This window comes from Rousettus aegyptiacus, unplaced genomic scaffold (assembly GCF_014176215.1).
Source record: "Rousettus aegyptiacus isolate mRouAeg1 unplaced genomic scaffold, mRouAeg1.p scaffold_m13_p_3, whole genome shotgun sequence".
NCBI lineage: Eukaryota > Metazoa > Chordata > Mammalia > Chiroptera > Pteropodidae > Rousettus > Rousettus aegyptiacus.
In genome coordinates, this window is record NW_023416306.1 from 101,234,651 (window position 1) to 101,254,709 (window position 20,059).

Genomic DNA, 20,059 nt, shown 5'->3' on the forward strand with positions numbered 1-20,059 from the left:
TAAAAGGATCAATAAAATAATCATTTTCCCTTTTACTTTACCATAATTTTGAAAAGCTGGGAGCTACTCCATACATATCATTTGTCTACCTCCCTAATCCTTAGAGGTTTAATATGAATCTACAACCCCTTATGTACTATTCCAAATTCCAAAAAAAAAAAAAAAATGCTTTGCTCTGGTCTCCTTTGTATGTAGAAAATGACTCAGACTGATTTGAGCTATTTATCATCTTAATTAATCTCGTTTAAGTATGAATATTTCTACTGCAGATATTTTAAAGTGGGATAAGGAATTAAGAGATACTGTCCTAGATTCTGTTAGGAATGTTATGTGATATAAATTATATGAACAATATTACCTTCCTAAATTCTGAAAAAAAAAAATCTGATTCCTATACACATGTGGTTTTAAGAGTTTCAGATCAGGGATTGTGGAGCTATGGTCCTTTCAAAATTACCAGGACCATACAGAATTCTTTCTTCTCCATTAATCCCTGTATCATGCTCATGTCAGTAAATGGCACAACCTGTCACTGAGTTGTGCTAATTGTAAAATATATCTAGACCCCCTTCTTGCTAACTCTGCCATTCATCACTCTAGTTCAAGCTCTGATCTTTTATTGTCCAGGTTATTGCTAGAAGCTATAAATTATGGGTCTTTCTTCTAATCTTGGCCTCTCCATAGAAAATTCACCACAGATAATCAGAGTGATCTTTTAAAAAAGTATATTCCTTTCATTATCCTGATTAAAGCCCTCTGGTGACTTTCTACTAAAACGAAACAAAACAAAACAACCTTTTAAACTCTTATATTGGCCTATAAGACCCTACAAGATCCCACATGATCTGGACTCTGCCTAAGGACACCATCTTGCACCATTCTACCCTTGCTTATCAGCTAACAGCACTATGGCCCTCTTGCTCATTTCTGTCTCAGGAATTTGTACCTGCTGTATGTCTTGCTTGCAACTTTGCTCCTCCAGGTTTCACATGACTCCCCCTCACTGACATAATGATTCTGTTTAAGTATGTCACCTGAGGGAGGACTTCCACGATTATCTTATTTAAATAATACTTCCTCCAGTGCTGCTGTCATTTTCTATTCTCATACTTAGGCTTATTTTCTTCAGTTCTATGGCTATCATCCTCCAGAGTCTTATCACCTCATACCTAGCCTGACACAAGTGCCTTTTAACAATAGAGCAGAGCTGCTGATAAAGCACTAGATTAGATGTCAGGGAACCTGAATTCTACTGAAGCTGTATCACACAAGCTCTGTAACTTCTCTTGACTGTAGATTCTCCATCTCTAAATAAACAGTCTTGAGCTATACAACCTCTGCAATACAAGTCTCAACTTCTAAGTTGGTTTTTTTCTGCCTCAATTTTTCCCCCTCCAGTTTGATATGCACCAGTTGTCAAATTAAACTTTAAAAAGTTCTATGACACCAATTTCATTTCCTATGATTCTCCACTGGTTATCTACTTTAAGCATGCTACTAAGCTAGTTTTTAACAATTTCCTCCAGTCAGGTGCTCACCTCCTTTTCTAGATGAATTTCTCACCATTGCTATATAAAGACACTCTAGTTCATCTAGCCAAATTGTTCTGCACACAAAAATGTTTTATTTTGTTTTTGTAAAATTTCTTTTCACTAACAGTGCCTATCTCTTCTCTAGTCCTCAAAATCTTACTTAGCCTTAAAGGCCAAGCAATCACTTAAAATGGAATAATAAATCCTTATTAATCTAAAAGAAAATAAAATGAGAAAAAGAAAATAAAGACGACATGGGACAAGTTTTCTAAGTAGAAAAAAAATTGACAACTGTAACTAAGACTATAACTAAGACTATAACAAAAGACCTTTTCAAGCATACACCAAATATTTCCTAAGTACATAGTCTAGGCCACAAAGTAAATCTCATTACATTTAAGAGGGGCCAAATCATACAAAATATGTCTGTGACCACAATATTATGAAAATAGAAATCAGTAAGAGAAATGTATTTGGAAAATATATGAAAATGAAATAAAACACTTCTAAATAACCTATTGGTCAAAGAAAAATTAGAAAATATTTGAAACTAAATGAAAATGAAAACATAACCTGTCAAACTTGGTGGGATTCAGGTAAAGCAATTCTCAGAAAGAAAAATGGTCTAAAAACAATGTCCTAGATTCCACCTTTTGAAACTAGAAAAAGAAGAGCGAATTAAACTCCAAATAACCAGAAGAAAATAAGCAAAATAAAAGAGGAAGAGAATAAAATATAAAATAGAAAAAACATGAAGAAAAAAATCATAAAATCAAAAGCTGCTTCTTTGAGATGATCAATAAACTAAATATCAGGAAAAACATCCACTCATGTCCAAATGGCGTTACTTTTTAATTCAAACAAGGAAAAATTAAAACCAATTCTACACAAACTCTTTCAGAAAATTTAAGAGGAATAAATATTTCTCAACCCATTCTACAGGTTATGCTTATACCCCAAACAGAGAAATATAGTACAAGAAAAGGACTACATTCCAATATTCTTCAGGAATATAGACATGACTCTTTACAAAATCTAAGCAAATGAAATTCAACAATATACATAGAATTATATATGATTTAATGGGTTTTATCTCAGGAACACCAGTTGGTATAATTGATTTACTGAAAAAAAGAGTTTTAACAAAAATCCATAATTTATTCTTGCTTTAAAACAACAAAACCTCTCAGAAAGCTAGGAATAGAAAGAAATTCCTTCCACCTGATAATGGACATCTATCATCATTCCGAATGGTGAAAAAATGACTACTTCTCTGCTTTAGATCAGAAACAGCAAGGAAAATAAAGAGAAAAGATGGCACCCGCCAACTTTAGCAGACGGAGGGCACGAAGTTGGTGCCTACCAGCCTCCGTCCTTGGAGTGTATCCCAGCAGGCCCTGCTCCTCGGTCCATTGCTTGCTTGCTTGCTTTAATTAATTAATTAATAAATTATTTTCTTTTTTTACTCTACCTGAAGATATGTTTATACATAACAGTTAATAATGATTTTTAAAATCAAATGGGTTTAGTTTTGCCATTGAGAAACAATTCAACGGGAAAATTTTTGGCACTCTTCAATAATCTACTCTTTTCAGATGCTGTTAGCAGTTGCATCTTGTAACATTTACTTTTAGCTTTTCAGTTCGTTATATCCATACTTATACAATTATGAAATTATTTTTGATAGATGTTCATAAGTACAACTTTTTTGGCAGGAAAAGGAAAAAAAAAGTCTATTGCCAAAAAGCCATGTCGAAAAAAAACCAAACATTTGATATATGTTTTAGAATATTTTTTAGCAATAAATGGATCAATCTAAAGCTTTAAAATGCGCAAGTTAGCCTCTTGAACCTAAAGCCTTGGCACTTTTCTGCGGGCTGCTTCTTCACTGCACCCTTGGGTGAGTCTGTACGCGGGCTCTTTAAGGGCTGTTGCTCAGTTCGCCACAGCTTCCGCAGGTCTCCTGGGCGTGAGAACCCTGTTGATTTTAAAAGCCGGATGTTTAAGGAGCTCCTCTGTCACGTCAGGTACTGGTGTTAAAAATGGAGCTACCCAATGCAGGGTACCAGCCCTTCTCTCCTCTGGGAGAAAACTGTGGGTTTTGAGTTCCCCCTTGATTGTGAGTCCCTGGAGTGGGGGCGGGTAGGAGAGTGGGGTTTACGGTGAGTTTCTGTCTCAGCCTTTTTTTACCCGCTTCAGTCTAGTTTTTTGTTTTTGATTTTTCCTTGTTTGCCTCTCAAAGCGAAGGAGGCCCTCTGCTGGTATTTAGTTTTTTAGAGGAAATTGTTCCGTATGTCATTGCAGGGGTGCCGGTGGGAGAGGCGAAATCGAGAATTTTCCTACGTCGCCATCTTGAGCCAGAAACCCAAGGTGCCTTCCTGGTGGAGCGGTGCGTTTCCGGACACGCGACTCAGTGACAGGTCTCAGTTCTTCAGTCAAGTGGTCATTCTGCTTCTCACGTGGCAGAAAGGTAGGAGCTACTGCTTATTCCCCCAAGTCGAATATGTTGCCTATATTTCTTAGAAGTACTAAGGGAGAGAGGCATGCCTTATTGCTTTATATCCAGAAAAACACAGAGGGGTTTAAAATATATTCTTTTGTCTTTAAATGAAAATAAGGATGAAAAATTGATGTGAGAAGAGAAAATATATGCCTTGAACTGATGAGAACAACAAGATAGAATTAAGAATAAAACAAACCATCTACTGATGAAAGTCAACAGACTTTTGTACCGTAGACATGAAGATGTGCTCTAGAGTGCCTGGCCTCGTCTCTAACAATAGTTTGAACAAAGCCACCCCTTTCCATTTAGTCACGTGAGAAACTATTGCTTGAGCATCAAAGGAATGCTAAGCTTGAAGTCCGTATTAGCAAATTCATCACCAAGTCCTCTCTCCAGATTCAAAGGTCAATGAGAATAATTTACAGATATTTTTTACTGTGAAAAAGTAGAAAAGAATCTAAATGTAAAACAAAAATTCTTGTTACTACTTTGATTGGAATTACGTTATTTTATAAATTAATTTGGGAGAGAAATAACTAATTCAAAAATAGGCATTGTCACTCTTATTTAAACATTTTTTTACGAATTTACATATAACATGTAAGTTCTCATGTAAAAAATAAAAACAGTGCATATCCAATGAAGGTCCCCTTGAACCCACTTAGATCTAGTCTCGTTAGCGATTTCCCCGTCATTAAAATGGGATGCATCCTCTCAGAACTCTGTCTATAAGTTTACCTACGTATGTTTTTGTGCCTATAAAATATAGTTTGTTTTAAAGAAGTGAGATTATACCTCAAATATTATTTTAAAATTTTATTTTTAACTTACTACGTCTAGAAGAGTATTCCATGTCTAAATGCATAGGATATATAACATAACCAAATTCTTTTTGACTGCTTCGTATTTTGTAATGTTAATGTGTTGTAGCTTATGTGATCATTCCTCTATTGATAGAATTTATTTTTCTCTGTTTTTTTTCCCTGCTATTACCAAATATTAGTGTATTTAACATGAACAGCCTAGAGTTGGATTTTAATTTTTACCTTGAATAAAGGTTTTTGTCTTTTAGTTGTTATACCTGATAACATTTGGTGTTAGTACTTTTTGTTTAAAATGCTTTGTTGATGTTTCTGTATTTGCTAATAAGAATCGTTATCCCTTATTTTTCTCTAGTAAAATATATTTCTTTTTGTCTAGCAATTCTACATCTATAAACTTAAAACTTCATTCTGTAATTATCATATCTTCATCCAAGTATTATTTATAATAAGAGTAGTTGAAATATCTTAAACTTCTTTGAATTCTTTATAATGTATAAAAAAGAGGCTTTATTCCTATAGTTTATTAGAGAAGGAAGAGATATCTTTGGATCACATTGCCAAAGCAGGGTAGAATTGTAAATGAGTTTGGAGATTTAAAAAAAATAAAAACAAAAATTTATGTACTATCTTTGAAGACTGTAAAAGCATAGTTGTTTTTAATGTGAGCCATGACAAAGAATTTTACTGGTAACTGAGCTCAGTAAAGAAAATCTAATTAGAAACCTGCAAGTTTGTGTAGGTAGGTATGCACGTGTGTGTGTGTGTGTGTGTGTGGGTGTGTGAGTGAGTGCACACACTTGTGTTATTTTTAAAGGCCTAAAGCCAAAAATACCTGTTTGATAAGGACACTTTTACTATTTGGGGAAAAATAATTGATTGAGTCATTTTAAGATAGGACAAAAGAAGGCAGAGGGAGATAAAATAATATTTTTGAAGGGCAAGATCAAACAATAAAAATATAAACTGCTATATAATTAAATGAATGAATACTAAACAAATGCTAAAGAGTGGATTTCCTCAGGTATTAAAATAACTGTTACTTGATATTTTGATTTCCTTGATCGAAATAGAAAGTGAGAAAAGGACCGATACTTGTAACTTGCAGAATGACACATTTTAGGCCAATATCTGTAATGACAAGATTCCCAGTAACACATGGACAGGTCTGTGACACAGATCTTGTGTTGGGATTGGGAAATGAAATTTTAGAAGAGAGATCTGTATGAATTGTAAGTTTTCCTTTTCATGTTGGCGTGACAGCCTATATTTGAGTTGACCTACCATATTAATCACAACTTGTCTGGCTTTAGGAATCTTAAACCATGACCCTTTTCCTCAAAACTATTTATATATTGCTCCTTTGTTTTCTGACATTTACTATTGGAGAGGAAAATCTGAATCTAACTGGATTTTACTTCCTTTAAAGATAATTTGTTCTCTGTTTTGATGCTTGCATAATTTGTCTTTTATTCTTGAGATATAAAAAATAGCACCAGGTTATTCGAAGTACTAATTTGTTTTATTAATTCTGCCTATGACTTGGTTAATTATTTTGAAATGACTTGGGTCCCTCTTACATGCAGAATATTTTAGATTATTGCTAGAGTCTATGTGTTCTGAACACAGGGATCCTGTGTAACTACAGATTGCCCCCTATGAAGCAAGCCCTGAGCCTATGCAAATCAATATCTATAACCTGGTGATAAGATTGCTTTGGTTACCTAGCCATGAAGTAGCTGAGTGGAGGTGAGAATGGAGAGAAATGTATAGAGAAATGAAATGTGTGGTAATTAACAAAGCATGGATGGCTGTAGGAGAAGCAACTATACATTCCATTTACCTCTGTTTCCTTCTTTTCCATTTTATCTTTTATTTCATAGGATCTGTTTTATTGATTTTTCTTACATGAAGTAAAGTTTTTAATACCAAACTGTCTTCTTTCCTGTATTATGTTTAGAAAATATTTTTCATAGTAACCTGAGTACTATATTTACCTTCATATATTTTGCAGATTTTTCCATAGGCATCAAGTTGCATATTGTTTCTGTTTACTCATTTTAATTAGAGTAGAAATACGCATAGTTTTTATGTTTGCAGATAGATAAAGTGGGAGCAGTGCTCTTTATTCCTCTCATAACCAATATGGTCACTGAAAATATTTTTGCCTGATCTCGAGCCATGAATACGCATGATGTAAATTGACATGACTAAGTCAGTTACTCAGAAGGAACCTGCAACCACCAAGTGGTGGAAAAGTGAACATTACCTGCAGGGTTCTTCATCGTGCCTTTCTCTCTTTTGTTTTGTCTCGCTGATGGTGATGATGATGTCTAGAGCATATCCATATTTCTGTCCATATTTATATTTGGCCTGGCCCTCCAAAACAGGCCCACTAAGTGCGTTTTCATAGGATCTTTCTTGTTCTTGCTTCTCACCATATTCTGTGCTTTCTCCTTTGGGCAATCAATGTGTATAAATATTGAACAAAGCCTTTGGCTCGCTACCGATATATATCTGCAAAAAAAATAATGAAATAGTGTAGTCTCCTTCTGCCACAATTACCCCACTCTCACATCTAGCCCAACCTTTATATATTACAAGCTAGAGGTATGCTAGGGCATATTCCTTTGTTGTCTTTATGATGCAGATAGCTGCCATGTAAATTCAGGTCAGCTTTAGTCCTGGTTTTATAAGAACTTATTTGAAGAAGCAAAGAAGGATACAGATGAAAGAGCATAAAATATAAAATGTAACTAAGTGTTGCACTATTTGTTTCTTTTTTTAAAATTTTAAATAGAATTCAATCAATAAGATCACCAATCTAGCAACATAAAATGATTGCTGTTCTTGTGAATGTAGTCAACTGGGAAACAAATTATTTTAGTTACATTGTCAGTGTTGTGTTTTTAAATAAAGATTTCCTCTTTCCTGGGATAGCAGGTGATTGTGGAACTGTCTCCATTGAGAGCAGGTTTGGATTTTGGAAACAATGAAATCACTTAAAGCAAGTCACCTGAAGGCAAGTAGCTAGTGTGTCCTTGGAAATTATCTAGGCAACTGTCACGTAGAAGAATGAAAGGAACTCTAGAGTTTAGTGTGTATTCGGACAATTTTTATTGCATGTGACAGAAGCAGAGCATAAATTAACTTAAACAGGAAAAAGACTTTATTGGAAAGAATCTGAAGCATATCAAATGCTTAAAAAAATAGCTTCCAGAACCAAGTCAACTCAGGACTTCTGGGATTTATAGTGGGAGTTCTATGCTAATCATGTTTATTTTCATGTAGTGGAGATACAGATATAGGCAGGGTTTTTTATTTTAATTTTTTATTTTTTTTTCAGTAATAGTCGACATACAATATTATATTAGTTTCAGGTATACAACATAGTGATTAGACATTTATATAATTTATGAAGTGATCACCCTAATAAATCCAGTACCCATTTGACACTATAACATCGTTATTACAATATTACTGACTACATTCCCCATGCTATACTCTACATTCTCATGACTATTTTGTAACTACCAATTTCTAACCTCTTAATCCTCAATCCCTACTTCACCTCACTCCCCACCCCCCCATTCTGACAGCCATCGAAATGCTCTCTGTATCTATGAAGTTGTTTATGTTGTTTGTTTGTTTATTCTGTTCTCTAGGTTCCACATATGACATTTTTGTCTTTCTCTGACTTACTCCACTCAGCACAGTACCCTCTCGGTCCATCCATGCTGTTTCAGGTGTCAAGATTTCATTCTTTTATTATAGCTGAGTAATATTGCATTGTATATATGTACCTCCTCTTCTTTATCTGTTCATCCATTGATAGACACCCAGGTTGCCTCCATATCTTGGCTATTGTATATAATGCTGCAATGAACATATGAATGTATATATCTCTTCAAAGTATAGTGTTTTGGGTTTCTTTGGATAAATGCCCAGAAGTGGGATTACTGGGTCCTTCTTCATCTCTTTTTATAACCTTTGCATTAAATTCTACTTTGTTTGGTATTAGTATTGCTACTCCATGTATTTAAATTTTCATTTAATATTTGTTTCCATTTTCATGAAATATTCTTTTTCATCCCTTTACTTTCAGAGTGTGTCTTTCAATCTAAAGTGACTCTGTAGGCAGCATATGTAAGAGTCTTGTTTTCTTATTCATTCAGTCACCCTATCTTTAGATTGGAGAATTTATAATCAATTTACATTGAAAGTAATTGTTGATATAGTTATTGCCATTTTATTATTTATCTTTTTTATCTTTTTTTCTTTCTTCTTCTTAAAGAAATTCCTCTAACATCTGTGGTAGTACTTGCTTGGTGATGATTAACTCCTTTAGCTTTTTCTTGTCTGAGAAGTTCTTTATCTGTCCTTCAATTCTAAATGATAGATTTGCTGAATAGAGTAATCGTGGTTTTCATCACTTTGAACATTTTGTGCTGATCCCTCCTGGCCTGTAAAGTTTCTGTTGAGAAATCATCTGACAGTCTTGTGGAAGCTCCCTCATGGGTAACTAACTGCTTTTCTCTTCCTGCTTTTACGATTTTCTCTTTGTCTTTAACTTTTGGCATTTTAATGAAGGTATGTTTTGGTGTGGGCTTCTTTGCATTCATCTTGTTTGGGACTCTGCACTTCCTGGGTTTGTATGTCTATGTCCTTCATCAGGTTAGAGAAGTTTTTTATCAGTATTTTTTTCAAATAGATTTTGAAATCCTTGCTCTCTTCTCTATCTGGTATCCCCCTATTATGTGAATGTTGGTCTGCTTGATGTTGTCCCTGAGGCCCCTTAAACTATCCTCATTTTTTGGATTCTTTTTTCTTGTTGCTGTTCTGATTGGGTGTTTTCTGCTAACTTATCTTCTAAATCACTGATTCGATCATCTACTTCATCTAATCTACTATTAATTCCTTCTAAGGTATGCTTCATTTCAGTTATTGTATTCATCATTTTTGATTGGTTCTTTTTCATATTTCCTATTTCCACTACGTTTTCTGTCTCTCTGTTGAAGTTCTCAGTGAATTCATCTACTCTTCCCCTAAGTTAAGTAAGCGTTCCTATAACAAATGTTTTGAACTCTGCATCTGGTAGATTGCTTGTCTCCATTTTGTTTAGTTCTTTTTCTGAAGCTTTGTTCTGTTCTTTCATTTAGGACATTTTTTTTTTTTTTTGTCTTTCCATTTTGACTGCCTCCCTGTGTTTGTTTCTGTGAATTAGGTAGAGATGCTAGGTTTCCTTGTCTCAGAGTGGCCTTTTGTAGTAGGTGTGCTGTGGGTCCCAGTGGCACTGTCTTACCTGGTCACCAGAGCTCGGTGTTCCAGGTTTGCCCCTTTTATGGGTTGTGTGTGCCTTCTTGTTGTGGTTGAGCCTTGGTTGCTGTTTGCTTATCAATGGTAAGGATTGACTCTTGGGCTGATTGGTTGTGAGGACTGGCTATGATCAGTGGAGGAGCGGTTGTGCAGGGGCTAACACTATAGAGCAGGATTCACTTTAGTCTGCCCTATCTGCCCTTTGGGTATGTCATCTTCACATGTGACTCCGGGTGGTGCTCCAGCTCAGACTGAATCTGGCCACTGAATGTGCAGGCTACGGCCTTCTAGGATGGGCCCTGCTGCAGGCCAAGTTCAGCTGCAGCCTGTGGCCACCTGGCACAAGCTTCCATGCAATTGCAGATGGCCGCCACCCATTCTGGTCTTAGAAGTGCCTTGAGAGGTCAAGTGACAAACTGAGGTTGGCAGCTGCTAGTGCCAGGCTTGGAGCTGTTCAACAAGAGGTACGGGGCATGCCAAGGCCAGATGTTGCTTGTTTAGTTTTTGTGAACCTTTGAGAAATTTGAGGAAAGTCTGGAGCATGAGCCAAGACAGGATGTTTGAATGGACAATCCACTCCAAGTGGCTTGAGTAGGCTCACACTTTGGGAGGGGCAGGATCTCAGGGAATCACCAGGGCAGGGCAACCAGTGTTAGCCCAGCTGATAGAAACTCAGACGTGGCACCTGCCTGAGTCTGTAAGCCATTCTGGGGAGGGCTCAACAAAGGAACAGTGCTCTCTACCAGCCCTTCTGTCTGGGAGAATGCTGCCTGTCCAGCCCTCACCCTAATACCAGACAACTCAGTTCCCCACCCCATAAGTCCTTGGTGCCTTTTGAGCTGCCACCCCAGCCCTGAAACCCAGAGCAAGTGAGTTCATCATCAAGGAAGTCTGCTTGAAGGGCACTTTGAGAGGAAAGTCTGCCACTCTCCCAGCCCTCCATCTCACTTAGTCACAATCTCGCTGGTTTTCACAGCCAGAAGTTGTGGAGACTTCTTTCAGGCATTGGAACCCTGGTCTGAGGAGCCCTTATGTGGGGCTGGGATCCCTCACTCTTCTGGGGGTACTACTACAGCTGAGATAGTTCTCCCTGTTCTCTACCACCACACATGGGTGGGAAGCTCATTTCATATCTCCACCCTTCCTACAAGTTTTGAGGTGGCCTCTTCTGTATGTCTCCAGTTGTAGGATTTCTGTTGAGCTAGACTTCAGGCGACTCCCATTGATGGCTATTCTGTAGTTTAGTTGTAATTTTTATATGGTTGTGAGAAGAGGCAAGCACAGTGTTTACCTACTCTGCCATTTTGACTTGAAGCCTTGAGAGAAGTTCCAGATACAGGCAGTTTTCTGATGGTGACTTTATTGCTTCAATGGTAAAGTGGGGAAAGGACACTCTTCTGTATTCGCTATAGCAGAAAAACTAGTGGGGAAGGACAGTAATTGTGTCTGTCCACATCACTATCTATTTTTGAAACAGTTTTGGGTGGAGACATGATTTTTTTATCATTTCAATTCATCGCGTTCTTTCCTAATAAGCAGAGAAGTAGGATCTGTTACCAAAAGAGTGAGAAAGGTTTGACTAGACAAAAACAATACCACAATCATATGTCAATTCATCCCACATAAGATATTTAGTAGTTAGTTGGAAATGTTTGGATATGTTAACAGCATATCCAAAATGAAGCCCATAATTTTCTTCTCTTTCCACACAAGATACCTCTACTCCCAACATCCTCTGCAGTGATCTTTCAAACAACAACAAAAATAATACAACTTAGCAAGTTATTTAATCTTTTCGAGTTTCAATTTCCCTCTTTGCAAAATAGAAATGAAAATAAGTCTCCATTAATAAGGAGTTTTGAGTTTCCCTGTTAACAAGGATTATAATGGATTGAGTTGTGTAAAAGTCATCTACAGTCATGCAAAACTTAATGTCAGAGATGTGTTCTGAGAAGCATATCAATAGGTGATTTTGTCATTGTGCGAATATCATTGAGTGCATTTACACAAACATAGATGGTATAGCCTACTATACACCTAGGCTATATGGTGCAGTCTATTGCTCCTAGGCTAGAAACCTGTACAACATTTTACTGTAGTGAATACTGTAGGCAATTGTAATACAATGATACATATTTGTGTATCTAAATACATCTGAACATGAAAAGGTACAGCAAAATTATAGTATAAAAGATAAAATATGGTACATTTTTATAGGGCACTGACCATGAATGGAGCTTGCAGTACTGGAAGTTGTTCTGGGTGAGTTGGCGAGTGAGCAGTGAGTGAATATGAAGGCCTGGGACACTGCCGTACACTGCTATAGACTTTATAAACACTGTACACTTAGGCTATGTTAAATTTATTAAAATATTTCTCATTCAATAATAATTAACTTTAGCTTACTGTAACTTTTTTACTTTATGAACTTTTCAACCTTTGGCTCTTTTGTAATAACACTTAGCTTAAAATACAAACACATCGTGCAGCTGTACAAAAATATTTTCTTTTTTTATATCCTCATTCTATAAGCTTTTGTCTTTTTTTCACTTCTTAAACTTCTTTTTTTGTTAAAAACTAAGGCATAAGATCACACTTTTAACCTAGGCCTACACAGAGTCATGATCATTAATATCACTGTCTTTTACCTCCACATTTTGTCCCACCAGAAGGTCTTCAGGGGTAATAACATGCATAGAGCTGTCTTCTCATGATAACAATGACTTCTGGAATACCTCCAGAAGGACCCAGCTGAGGCTCTTCTTGAGGAGGCATTACTCTTTTCCAAAATATGTCTATGGTGGTTTGCTTTGTTTGTTTGTTTGTTTTTCCATTATAGATAAGGCTTGTAAGCAGATAATGAACTGGGAACACTTCTCTCTATTAATGAAAACCTCTGGAGTTGGGTGTCTACGCTTTTAAACGTTTTAAGGAGCTTGGTGAGGTCTGCAAAAGCTTCTACTAAACCTCACTATGAATTTTCTTCTATTTTTTTTCATCTTTTTATTCTCCAGCAGTTTCCTTTTCTCTTGCCTCTTCTTCAGCTATGTTTTCTTGTTCCAGTTTCAACAGCTCCTTATTATTTGAGTCCTTAGGAATCACCTCTAGGAGCTCCTCAATGTCTTCCTTATCCACATCTAGGCCAAAGTTGTTTGCCATCCCAACCACAGTCTTGTTGATTTTTGCAACCTCCTTATCCTTGGCAAATCCTCTGAATTCATGAATGAACCTTTTGAGTGTTTTCTAGATGCCATTCACATGCTCCTTGGTGAGTGACATCACCTAAAGCCCAGGCTAGGTTCTTGATGCGTCATAGTCGAACTCCTTCCCGAATTGCATCAGTGTCCTCACAGTGTCTTTTTCAGCTGCAGCAATAGTCTGGGCAAAGGTCGTCCCCAAGTAGAAGTCCTTAAAAGGTACTATAACTCCTTGACCCATTGGTTGAATCAAAGAGGTGGTGTTTGGAAGGAGAAGCACCTTTGATAGTGGGTTGAAGATCACTACTAAAGTCTGGGAGTATTATCAACAATTACAAAACCTTGAAATGTGTAGTATTCTCCAAGTAAAACCTCTCTATTTCACTGGCATAGCATTTCAGGAGGGCATCTCGGAAGAGGAGCTGAGTCATCAGTGACTTCTTTTTGCTCCTGTAGTACATTGGCAATATGTGTTTACTAATACGCTTGAAGGCTCTGGGGTTCTCATTGTGCCAGATCACAAAGGGTTTCAATTTGTAGCCTTCAACATTGCCCACAAACAAGACTATTATCCTGTTCTTAAAAGCCTTGAAACCTTTCATTGACTTGGCCTCCTTATGGATCAAAGTCCTTTCAAGAATCCATTTCCAGAATATGAAGGTTTTATCCATATTGACTCTAGATAGTAATTTTCCTTCACAGTCAGTTTATCTAGAATTTCTTTAGCTGCCTTCACATCAGCCCTCACAGATTCACCACTCAATTTCACATTATGTAATGAATGACAAGTCTTGAATCATTTGAAGCACCTAGAGCTAGCAGTAAATTCAACACTGTAGCTCAGTCCAGCCTTTCAACATCAAAACAGACTTTCTGCTTTGGCCATGATTGTCATGGTGCTGAGAAAGTTATGCTTCTGTGTCTGGTCTTCAATCCAGGCCATTAGAAGTTTCTCCATGTCTGGTATAGATCCTTTTGGAATTTTTGTTAGTTTCTTTGTCTTCAATGAAGCAGATCTTTTCACAGCTTCCATCAGTTTTGTTGTTGTTGTTGTTGTTGTTCTTTCAGATCATAGCTATGGAGGAATGGGACATGCCTGATTGATGAACGATAACCATCACTGATTTTCTGTCCTGCAATCCTTAATCAATTTTAATTTCATTTCCAGGTAGATTGCTCAGTGTGATCTCTTACCGGGAACATTAAAAATGGACTTTGTACACTTAGGAGCCATGATGAACGAAACAATGTGTGATTAAATCAAGCACGAGAGAAAATTATGCAATCAGGAAATGTGGTAAACACTAGATATATAAGGCTGCTGCTATTGTAAAACAGCATACTGTTTTACAGCAAACTTTTGTTTATAAGTTAAAAGAGTACACTCTAAAATAACAATACATTCCTCAAAAGATTAAAAATAAAATTACTTTATGACCCAGCAATTCCACTTCTGCATATTTATCCCAAAAAAAAAACCCCAAACTCTAAATCTAGAAAATATTTGCACTCCTGTGTTCGCTGCAGCACTATTAACAATAGCCAAGATATGGAAGCAACCTAAGTGCCCATCAATAGTCAATTGGATAAAGAAGTCGTGCTACATATATATACAATAGAATATTACTAAGTCATAAAAAATGTAATCTTACCATTTGAAGCAACATCAATGGACCTAGAAGATATTATGCTAAATGAAATAAGACAGAGAAAGACAAATACCATATGATTTCACTCTTATATGCAGAATCTAAGGAACAAAATAAACAATGAAAACAGACTCACAGATACAGAGAACAAGTGTGATTGCCAGATGGAAGGGGCATTGGGGGCTGGCTGAACGAAGTGAAGAGATGAAGGAGTACAAATTGATAGTTACAAAACAGTCATGGGGATGTAGAGTATGACATAGGGAATATAGTCAATAATATTGTGATAACTATGTATAGTGCCAGGTGGGTACTGGACTAATCAGAGGGATCACTTCATAACATATATAAATGACTATTTACTATGCTGTACACCTAAAACTAATATAAAATAATATTGAATGTCAACCCTAGTTGAAAAATAAAATTAGAAAAATAAAATAACAATAAAAAGAATGTAGTAAATATATAAACGAGTAACGAAGTTATTATCATTATCAAGTATTATGCACAATACATAGTTGCATGTGCAGTAATTTTATATGACTGGCAGCACAGTAAGTTACATCACTATCACCATAGACATGTGAGTAATGCATTATGCTACAACATTATGATGCTTATGACTTCACTACATGATAGGAACATTTCACCTCCGTTTGAGTAATTTAAACACTGCTGTACTCAATCTGTGCAGTCTGTCATTGAAATATCCTACGCAGTGTGTGACTGTATTTGAATGCCTACCATAGAATAGGAATTATTTAAAATTTAGTTCTCTTCTACGTCTTTCCCTATTTAGAAAAATTGATACTTTAAAAATAGGATATACAAAAATCTTTCTGTTACTTGTTACCTACCCTTTTTAGTTTAAACTTTCTGTACTCCCTTGAATTTATTTGGAACTACTTACAGTTCCTCTAAATAGGTGTTGTCTTTTCTATCTGGAATGCTATCCCTGCCAGACTCCCCTATCCTACTCACACTTCACACAGTGTGGGACATAGCACTTGGCATACAGTAGCAGCCAGATAAATATTTGATGGATGACCGAAATTTATATGCATGTCATTGGTTACCTGGATTTAAGTAAGAAGCTGCACATTGAGCCTTATACACACACACACACACCATGTATATATGTTGTAAACATAGTGTATGTATATATATATGTATATACTATGTTAAATCTGTCAATTTTTCCTTTTAGTAAACTGCTTAAATGTACTTTTTCTACAATTTGTTGGATTTGCTCTTCTACAGAGTTAATTCTTATCTATGTTATCATCCAACTCATCAATATATGAAGGCTAAGGAAGGCCCAATAACATGCTATAGGATATACTTATTTCTAGTTATGAGTCCACTTGCTTCATTATTATTTTACTCAAATTTCTCCATTTTTTTACCAAAGCTGGTACAGCAGGGACTGTCCAATACCTTGCTGAAATGCAACTTAGTCAGTTAACCTAGTAACCCATATCGAAAGGAAATGAAATTTATTTCACATAATTTAGTTTCTTTGACTACTAGAACATGATTTTTTAAGAAACTCTCTGCTTAATAATACAATCCATCTTTTACCTCTGATCATTATCAAATTCATGGGTCTATACACTGTCACTCAAACCGTCTTTGCTATTGAGAAAATGTTGGTAATCTTGCCAGCATCAGTTTTCTGGAGCTTTCTGATTTTTAGTGGTGGTTCAAAGAATCCCAACAGTTGCTCAGCAATCTCTCTGCAGTGTTTTCACAATACTAGGCTGTAAAATGCTTCTGTGACTGGCAATTGCAAAAGATAATTCTTAAAATATTTTGAGCACTGTTTCCTCTGTTGAGTGATGTTGCTTCATCCCCAGAGTAATCAGATGGCCTCCCAAGGTGAGCACTTTAAAAGACAATATTCATCTGGAATCTAAGTTGATGCATTTATTTTTTTAAAAAAGCAATCATTATATCTCCATTTTTAAGAGTTAAATTTAGTATTCATTTTCCTCAGAGCTGGAGAGTACCTTAACAATCAACTCTATAATATTGTAGATCAAGAATCCTATACTGTAGGAGATAAATTATTGATGATCACATATCTCATTAGTGGTAAAACTAGGACTAGACACCTAATTTTCTAAATTCTGCCTATATCAGAGGCTGACCGTGCGAAATTCATGTATAAGTTTAGAGAAGCTTCTGAACTAACCATAGTGTATGAAAAATTCTGTTTACATGAACAATACATTTCTTACTGTTGAGTTACTTACAACTTTCATTATATTCTCAAAGCAGTTCATGAACCAGAAATGTTAAGAAACGTTGATGTAGATCAGATGAGTAATTAAAATTTCAAAGATTAAATAAAATATTAATGTCTAAAGGTAGTTTAAATATAAACCTTAGAAATGTATTCTCATTCTTATGAACTACAGAGAGGCACGAAATCAGAAAAAAAAGTTTCAAGTTTTCACTATATTAACATTAGGTCATGCTCTTAAAATCTTATGCATTCATCATAATCACTCCTGAATATAATGATAGCCTAATCATCACTAGAGTGCAAGTTGGTTTATGAGGATTTGCATATTTGTTTTGTAAATGTTTCATGGGTGAAATTATTAATTAGCATCTAATTAATATTTGTGTTTCTGAGAACATATTTTTTAAACCTCAGAATCAAGAAAATAGAGAATGGTTAATTATCCATTGCTGATTTCTTCTTTAAAATTCCTCATTGCTAAACTCAACAGCACAAAGGAGAGATTAATAAAAATAAATCTGAAGTAACTTAATCGCATTCTTTTCATTTTGCCCAATTACTGAGATTCTTTAACTATGTCTTCATCCATTCTAAAGCATTATTAAATAAATATTTTGTAAGCATTTAATAAACTTGGAAAGGATAATAATTGTTAGTACTTGAGAATTACATTGAAGAATTTCCCCGAAATGTTGGAATGATGAAAAATGTAATTTGAACTGTAAAAACAACACCTAGATGAAATATAACCAGGCCACAAAACACTAAGTTAAAAGACTATAATTCAAAATAAGTATACTTTTCAATCAGGTGATCTGGGAGTAGTTCTAGACCTTGTAATATAGGAGCTTGCCCTGAGCTACACTATATAGACTTAGATTCAGAAAAGCCTGTGCTTGAATTCTGAGCTCCATCACTTACTAGTTGTGGAACAATGAGCAATTTACTTACCTCTCTGTTTCTTAGTTTTCTCATCCAAAAACTGGGAATATTATTAAATAAAATAATGCCCAACAACTAAGATACAGTCAGTAAAGTGTTAGCATCTTTAACAGACTAGCCATCAGTATTAAGGTTGTGTCCAGATAAGAATATTAAAATTATACAGGTAAAGAGATGAAAATATTCATAGAAGTTAAATAGAGGAGTACACAGACAAGGGGGAGTAGGTAAAGAACTTTGCCATTACGTCATTTACACTGTTCAAATGAGGATTCTTGATCAAAAGAGTTTTCTCATCCACCGGTTACACTGGAAACGTTTCTCTAGCTATCCTCACTGATAACTTTGGGTGAGATACTGTAAATTTCTTCTATTATAGTTTGGCTTCTCAGATAGTTAACTCAATGGAGATAGTTGGCACAAATGTGAAAAGAATATATTAACTGTATTGATTTGCATAGTCTGGACTTTGTTGTAGGTGTCATTTTTCATTGTAAACATATGCATTGGCATTCCAGGGTCAATGTCAATCTCAAGATTTGGGCCTATTTTAGTGAGCTTTAGTAAATCTCTTGTCACTTTTGAGATCTAACAAGAGTAAGTCTTTCTGTACAGTCCCAGTAACAGGCTTCAAGGGCATTGTTCCTTTATCTGGGAGTATCTGACACTTTAATGTTCACATGAATCACCTGAAAACCTTGTGAACAACAAATTCTGATTCAGTAAATCTATGGTGAGGCCTCAGGTACTGCATTACTAAGACACACCCAGGTGAGGTTCTTGCTGCCAGTGTATGGGCCACATTTTCAATAACAGAGACATTAGCCAAGTGGTTCTAAATTAGAATCACCTGAACAACTTCCTAAACTACATATTCTAGAAATTAGCTCCTTCCTACTGAACTGGAATCAACAAAAGTGGGGTTGTAGTTTTGAATTGTACCCAGGTGATTCTAATGGATAGCTAGATTCACGATTCACTGTTTTACGTGGCTTTGCTAAGCTTCAAATTTCTACAAATGTGACCAAACAAAAACAAAAACAACACATTATATACCACATTGTTGTTAAATATTCGAGAAGCTCTTCTGGGATCTTTTTGTAAGAATGTTTTATGACTCTTATTGAGAAACATGTTAGTGTCCGTTCAAAGGAATGTTGCTTTTTTCCACCCCATGGTTTGCCATTTATTTTTATAGTTAATTAGTCTTTTAGATGCTGAGGTATGGAAAGAGAGAAAACTAAAAAGGAGATGCAAATAGGAAAAATGACAATTATTTTATATAACATAAATGAATAATATGTTGAAAAGAGCATTGGATATGAAATTATCATGGTATATTATCATTTTCTAGTGTTAATTAGAAACCTCTATGGCAAAGATTAAAAATTGGTGGTCTTTAAGCCCAAATTTAAACTTCAAGTATGTTTTGTTTGACCTAAATATTGTGGTTTTTGTTGTTTGATATGCTGTTTGAATTTGAATACATTTAGGCAGAATGTGCATTCAGCCACAAATCCTACTACATTTTCTCATTCTCATATTTATGTTACCAGCTCTCCTATAGACATTTCAGCTTTTACTCCACATATGTATCTGTACCACTAAAGCTATACTAGATGGACATCAAGGTACAGCTACAGAGATAGTTACATTGACAGTCCTCTAGTTACCGTGCTTTGGCTTATGACTTTCCAGCTTTCCAATGGTGCAGAGGTAATAGCCATATGACCATTATTTTTTTCACTTTCCGTACAGTAGTCAATAAATTACATGAGATTTCAACATTTGCTATAAAATTGGCTTTGTGTTAGATAATTTTGCCCAACTGTTGGGAATATCTAAGTG

General features: G+C 35.6%; 1 long non-coding RNA gene across 4 annotated transcripts in view; it reads left to right on the plus strand.

The window, feature by feature from the left end:
* LOC107513527 overlaps positions 1-20,059 on the plus strand; it is a 479,315-nt gene that overhangs the window by 210,926 nt on the left and 248,330 nt on the right. For all 4 annotated transcript variants that reach the window (XR_004956357.1, XR_004956356.1, XR_004956355.1 and 1 more), the window contains one exon: positions 3,837-4,002. This is a non-coding gene — a long non-coding RNA (uncharacterized LOC107513527). The remainder of the gene's footprint in view (positions 1-3,836; positions 4,003-20,059) is intronic.